This window comes from Cariama cristata, unplaced genomic scaffold (assembly GCF_000690535.1).
Source record: "Cariama cristata isolate BGI_N322 unplaced genomic scaffold, ASM69053v1 scaffold11073, whole genome shotgun sequence".
Lineage (NCBI taxonomy): Eukaryota > Metazoa > Chordata > Aves > Cariamiformes > Cariamidae > Cariama > Cariama cristata.
In genome coordinates this window covers 46-6,770 of record NW_009608950.1, presented here as the reverse complement: position 1 = coordinate 6,770, position 6,725 = coordinate 46, and the positions used below count along the sequence as shown (strand labels likewise).

Here is a 6,725-nt window from a genome sequence, read left to right as displayed (position 1 = left end):
ATTTGTTTAGACTACACTCAAAGAAACTCAGGGCTGAAGGGGGAAGAGTACAGTTAGAAGAAAAACATTACTCAGAGAAAAGCTATAAAGTTAAAAGACAGTGACTGCCCAAAGGGTACAAATAAAAACAGTTGAAATGTTTCATGTGTATAAACATATCATAACTATATTTAACAACAGCAGAAGATTTGATTGATTTAGGAAGAGAACTATGTGATGGAGGGACCTGTGGTAAAATCAAAGTATAATGTATGACTGAGTTCTCTTATGGTACTATGTTCATGAAGGTTGAAGGCTGTTACTCTTTTTTAATTGTTTTAATGTTAATGAGGAGCCATCTCTGCTCCATTCTTTTCAACTTACACAAATAAGGCAGCTTCTTAAGTACTAAATGAGTGGTTAGTGAACTTGATTTGATGTAGTTCAATGGATTCAATTCCTTTTCATATCTGGAGGGTTCAAAATCATCCTTAACCACAGCAATTTATTTTGGAGTGTGTCCAACTACTTAACCATAAACTGTCTCAAGGGATTTCTCATCTGCTTCTGCTGCAGTGAGTGTAGGGTCCATAACTACAGCTTCAGCTAGGCAAAAATTTGAAACACAGAGGAGTAAGATTTTTAGTCTAGAGATTAGAGTACTTATGTTGGAGGACAGCTGTCCCCAAGGACAGCTTACTGGTGTTATCGAACGGTTGCTCAACATGGAAAACAGGCAAACTTTAGGGTAGGGATTAGAACTGAGGAGTTCCACTTCCCAGGGGTAAATGCATAAGTCTGCTATTATATTATTACACTTACATTTACTACTACTATTATTACTACTACTACTACCGCAACCACTACCATTACCACCAATAATACTATTGTTTTCGTGATGTTGGTATCTCTTAAGAGACTTTAAAATGAAGAGTGATCATGTTGCTGTCCATCTTGTACCTCTGTATTCTCATGAAGAAAACTTGATATCAAATATTTTGAACTGTATTCAAAAGTTCGTTGCTTCATCACAATCTTTAAGCATGATCCGCTTCTTTCCTCTTTGATCCTAGTTTCCAGAATCTGATTAAATATTCATCTAAGGTTTAGAGAGTTATAACCATATAGTTTAGAGAGTTATAGAGGGATGTTATAGCCAGCAATACATATATAGTAGAATTTGAGATGGACATATAATCATTTCTTTGTGTCTTTTGTCTATGCTTTATTCCTGTGAGGAAGTTACGCAAAAATTCTTCTCCTGAAAGATCGGTCCAAGGATGCTGTTAAGGAAGACATTCTTGTTTCAAACATTCCATTGGAGAACTTTTGGGTTCCCAAATACTGGGAATTTCCTCACCTTTTACAGCTCTCAACAGTTATAGCTGTGATGGAAATAAACATTCTTCTGGAGCTTGACATTGCTTATTCACAGAAAAACTCAGATTGGGAAGGTTGTAGAATTTGTCATTAAATCCTGACCTATCAAAAAAAAAAAAAAAAAAAGGTGGTGCATGCCAAGTGCCTCATACAAATACCATGTGTGACATGTTTGGCCCACACCAGTCAAAATGTAATGGTCTCAATCTGCAGACCAAGAAAACAAGATTAAAACCAGCTACAGAGCCATGTTTCCCCCCGAGAGGCATCTTCCTGGTTTGCTCTCTGGTGATGTTGTACCACACACAGGTAGCGCAGCGGCCTTGCAGTCCTAACCCTCTGATGCATGGCTCTCACCTCTGCAACGCCCCTGAGGGCCAGCGAAGCATGCAGAGTCAGAAACAGCTTTTGCAATTTTGTTTTGAAGGTATAGCATGCAGTCCTTGCATCACTGACCTCTGACTGCGAATCAATGTGTAGCCTGGGGAGAGTGGAAGTCCTACCCACCTTGATAAAGATCGATACCCACTACTCAGTCTGTTTGGCTCAGATCTGCTGTGCTTGGGAGGATTGAGTTGCAAGAATTCAAGCTGGCTCCTACCCAGCTATGCCACGGCAGAAGAGTCCTGCTCTGCTGGCTGCACTCTCTCTGTTTCTCCAGAGACTGATGAAAAGGCAAAGGACAGTCAGGTTTTATCCTTACCAAAAAAAAAAAAAAGGTTTAAATTAAAAAAATGTTTCCTGAACATTCTGAACAACCTAATATTGGGATTAAACCCACTCGTATTTAGGCAATTTTCCAACTCCTTGAAACACTTCATGATTTTATACTCTACTTCAAAAGACTGTCTTTTATAGGGGTTTATGTCCTGTTTTTTGCATGTTCCTCCTATATTGATGCTAATGGGGGCTGCAGGCAGGGATGGGTAGGTTCGAATGTTTTATTTCCTTTGAGGAGAAAATATGACCAGTTTTGCAAAGCTTAATAATGCCTCCTCTGTGGCGTTGCAAACCTTGCTCTGTGCACCTCTAAATCTTTCTTGGCACAGATGTCCTCTTGGATGCATCCAAAGAGAAGGGCTTTTTTGGCTGTTTGCAAAGCAATAAAAGTCCACCACCATTTCAAATTTGGACATATTTTGAGCTCTTATCTGTTTTCTCAGAATGAGATACTTATTTGCCGTTAAATTTAAATGGAGTGGGATCAGGTCCTTATTGGTGTCAGGCTTCAATGCCTAAGAATCTCATAAAAATAGAGTGAATGTTGATTTGAAGTATGCTTTATTTAATAGACCTTCATTTCAATATTTGGTTCTAAAAGAAAGAAAAAAGACAGCAAAAGACTGATCACCTATTGCTATACAATACAATGTCATGGCCCTACGCCTAAGCACCTTCCCACCCATGCTGTCTTTGCTGTTCTGTCTTGTATCTACTCCAAGACGTAGACTGACTCCCAGCACAGTGGGCTCATGATGTGATGGCATGGCTGATGTTTCAGGCTAACTGTCCTGTGTTTTTGCCCTGTTGGGAACTTCATGCACAGGAGAAACAGGCTTTTATGACGGCAGAATAATATGCAGAGCTCTTAAACCTGTGGTAGTTAACTTGTTCTGACAACGGTGCTGGTGGCGTTATAAAAACCTCACTCAGGCACATTTTCTCCGGAATGACGCCACGTGGTTGGAATGCATTGAAAGCGCTTTAGAGCAAGGACTGTTTGTTTTGAATTTGGCTAGTGAAAAGGTAGTAAGCTTAGGACTCCAAAGCATCACAAACCATGATGAAAAATGAGAAAGTGTAATCAGGGGTGGAGAAGGACTGTTAACTGGAACATAGAGAACTTTGTGACAACATGTGACACATTGATTTTATGTCATTCTTAGCGCAAATGGTACGGTAGAAAAGAGAACTCTGTAAAAGAGTACACTTAGTAAAAATGATATGAAGGTATTCCACCATTATTATTATTATTTATTTCTTGTTATGCTTGTAATAATTCAGGTGCTTTCCAAACAGAAAAGCTACAGGCCCTGCCCCGAGGAGCTCACAATCTAAAGGTGGACAAGGAGATAGATGTGAAGGAGAGGGGGTCCACAGAGAAGTCAAGAGGCCAAGGTGGAAATCAACCATATCTTAGCAATCAAATGTGGTTTGAACGCATTGTTGCAAAGCTATAGAAATTATTTTCCAATTACTGCTCATATTTTCCATTTTGGTTTACCCCTAGATGCCACGGCACAGATAGATGTGCAGGAAGTAAGCTTTCAATATGTGAGCTCAGAGAGAGTAGCACATGTGTAAAGTAGAGCTGAAAAAGCCAGCTAAAAGTATAGAAATGAGAGGGGTTTGCCTGGATTTTCAAAACTCAATTCAATACCAGTTTAGTTTAGATCCAGAATGGTATGGCTTTAGGTCAGGTCCTACAAAGTGGGAGTTACATGTGATGGATTCTGTCATCTGGAATGTAAATGTACTCTGTGCATCCGGAGGTTCCTTAACACAGGCTAATACGAACTACAAAATCTATCATGGCAGGGCTAAGGAAGTTAAGAATGAAATGACCACAGTGATGTGGTATAGTCATGTGTTTCCATGGGAGAGGAAGGATAGTGCTGAGAGTTCAAGGGCAGTCATTCTTAGGTCAGTTGTAAAATTACATTTTTAATAACGTAGGACACCAGTCACTGATTAAAAAGAAACAGACTGTTTAATTTTAAAAATACTGTTTTTGACTAAGACAATAAGTCACTCATCAGTTATGAAAAATACTATTAGGTTTTCTTTATACATTTAAATGTCTAAGTATTTTTTATAAAACCTCCAATCAGGTTCCCCCAAACTCTGAAATTGTCAAAGAAACTCACTTAAGGCTTGCCTTTAAAAATTTCTCAACAAATTGCCGTATTTTTCCAAGTACTGAGGGGATCATTGTATGTTTGTTTATTCCTGAAGTATCTTTCTCTTAGCAAATACGAGTGTATTGTGAAGGCAAAAGCTAATAAGCAGTTGAATATTAAAGTGCATAGGTTGTTCACGTTCGGAAAAATAAACGGTTGAAGAAGCAGTAGCTGTTGTGATTACAGACTTCCGGGGAGGAATCCATCATCAGTTTTTAGCAAGCCACAGATATTTCTTTTACTATAAGAAACATTTTTTACAGTCTTCAAATCCCGCAAATGCATTTCTAACAATGGTATCAGGACAGTGATAATCCTTTTGCTAGAAGGGAGAAGCTGTAATTAAATAATCAAATAGACTGATCTTTCATAATTTACAGGTATTCATATTCCTTCAATAAATAAAAGAACATACTTTATCTTTTCATTCTGTATAGCTTTTGAGACAAATTAAGTTTCTAGCAGTTTAAATAAATGATTCTAATAGTTTGACACGAATAACGCTCACAGGAGCCGCTTATGATTATTATGATGCCCAGAATCTTTTAAGAACCTACAAAGTTAAATAAAGGCTTACAAGTCTCTTACGCTACGTTTTATTTGCATAGAAAAATATTTATCATACGAGTCAACTATCATATGAGAGAAATTGCATTTGTTGTAATTGAAAAAGATAGCTAAAAAGTTTCTGTGGGTTATTGCAACAGTACAAGAATACAAGATGCTTCCATTTATTAAAAAAAGTAAAACAAATAGTGAAAGCTAAAGCAGGCTACAAAACAGAAGGTCCTCGTATTATCTTTCTCTTGACTACTATTTTACAAGATCATGTGCCACAGTTGAGTACTATAAAGTGTAATTCTGCATTTGCTAATATAATTCTTAAAACATTCCCCCCGCCCCCAAAGCACTATGCAAAATATATATATTTGTAAATGCTTCCTCCTGTAAGCATCACAACCTTGTTATCACATAATCACCCTGATCAATTGTTTCCTGTTTCCCGTCAAAGTCAATGCTAATGTCCAATTCCTTGTCCAGCTCATCCTGTGGTGTGGCTGGTTCTGAGTCCTGTAACTCCATTTTCTCCATTTCGGAAGCACAAATACTTCCCTCTTCCTGTGAATCCGAAGAGTCACCATTACTTTGTGACTCGGCTAACACGCATTTTTCATCAGGACTTTGGATGTCTAATTCACAGTTCATGGTCAATTCTCCCTCTTCCAGTTCAGCAGTTTTCTCACACTGTTCTTCTGCTTGTTGACGGGAAACTTCTTCAGAAACGGTGTATATTTTATTCGTACCCTGCTCCACAGAGTTTGTTTTTGATCGTCTGTGAAATAGCCCAAAATTTTTAATGTCTGTTACAAAATTCACACGCTTTTGTTTCTCCTTAGTGGACTCTGACACCATCATTGCTGAGCCATTGCTTACATTATGTGCTTCAGAGGCAATAGTGGCTGATCTTGGGTGAATCATCGTTGTTATGTCAAAAAGGCTGAAGGTCTTTTTCTTTCCTTTCTTGTTTCCTTCACTGTCACTATTTTCTTCGTTTTCTGACAGAGAGGCAGTGTCTTTGTTCACCTTTGCAGTCTGCAAATTAGACAGCTTGCTTCCTTTTAACAAACCCAGGACTTCAAAACGAAAGCTGGAAATATCTTGTTTTAACTCCTAAAAAGTAGGAAGAAAGATGAAACATCAGAGCATGAAAGCTAATTTGACTTTTCCTCTTGTAATTAAAAAAAAAATTTAAAAAAGGCTTATGCTGGAGATCAGTAATAAACTTCACAATCTGGATAATACCTGGCATCTTCAGGGTGCTTTGCAGACTGTCTAATGGATCTTCCAGGTGACATAGAAAAGCGATCAGCAATTTTATCAGAGGAAACTTCAGGGGAAATGTGCCTAAGCCTAGACTACTCGTACAAATCACCGACAGTGATGGAGGAAGGAGCATGGAGAACTTGGAGACCTATAGCCAATCTGCTAGACAGTATTATCCCATCATAATAACAGCATTTTCATCAGCTCTGAACACCATCTCTCACACATGCACAGGGACACACGCCCGCACAAGGCATACATGTGTGCGCACGCTTCCCTGTGAGCAGCATTGCAGACAGGATTTCGTGCATTTCCACTAAATGTCTGGCTGCTGGCAGCTGAGTCAGAGCTAATCACTGCAGGCTGCTTTCAGCCAGTGCAACCTCTGTCTCTTAAGGGCGTGTCTCAGGAGAAGGCACCTTGCCTTCAAGAAGTCCCTATTTCTCTTCATTTTCTCTGAAGGGATAATCATAGAATTATAGAATCATTTGGATTTGAAAAGAACTTTAAGATCATCGAGTCCAACCATAAACGTAACACTGCCAAGTCCACCACTAAACCATTTCCCTAAGCACTAGTTCTACACATCTTTTAAAAACTTCCAGGGATGGTGAATCAACCACTTATCTGGACAGTATGTTC

The 6,725-nt window shown here is 38.7% G+C and overlaps 1 pseudogene across 1 annotated transcript; it reads right to left on the bottom strand.

The window, feature by feature from the left end:
* Window positions 1–5,039: 5,039 nt before the first annotated feature.
* On the bottom strand, window positions 5,040–5,931 carry LOC104159446 (annotated as a pseudogene). Its single transcript, XR_696427.1, has one exon. The product of XR_696427.1 is annotated as a short transient receptor potential channel 4 pseudogene (transcript).
* Between the last annotated feature and the right edge of the window lie 794 nt (window positions 5,932–6,725).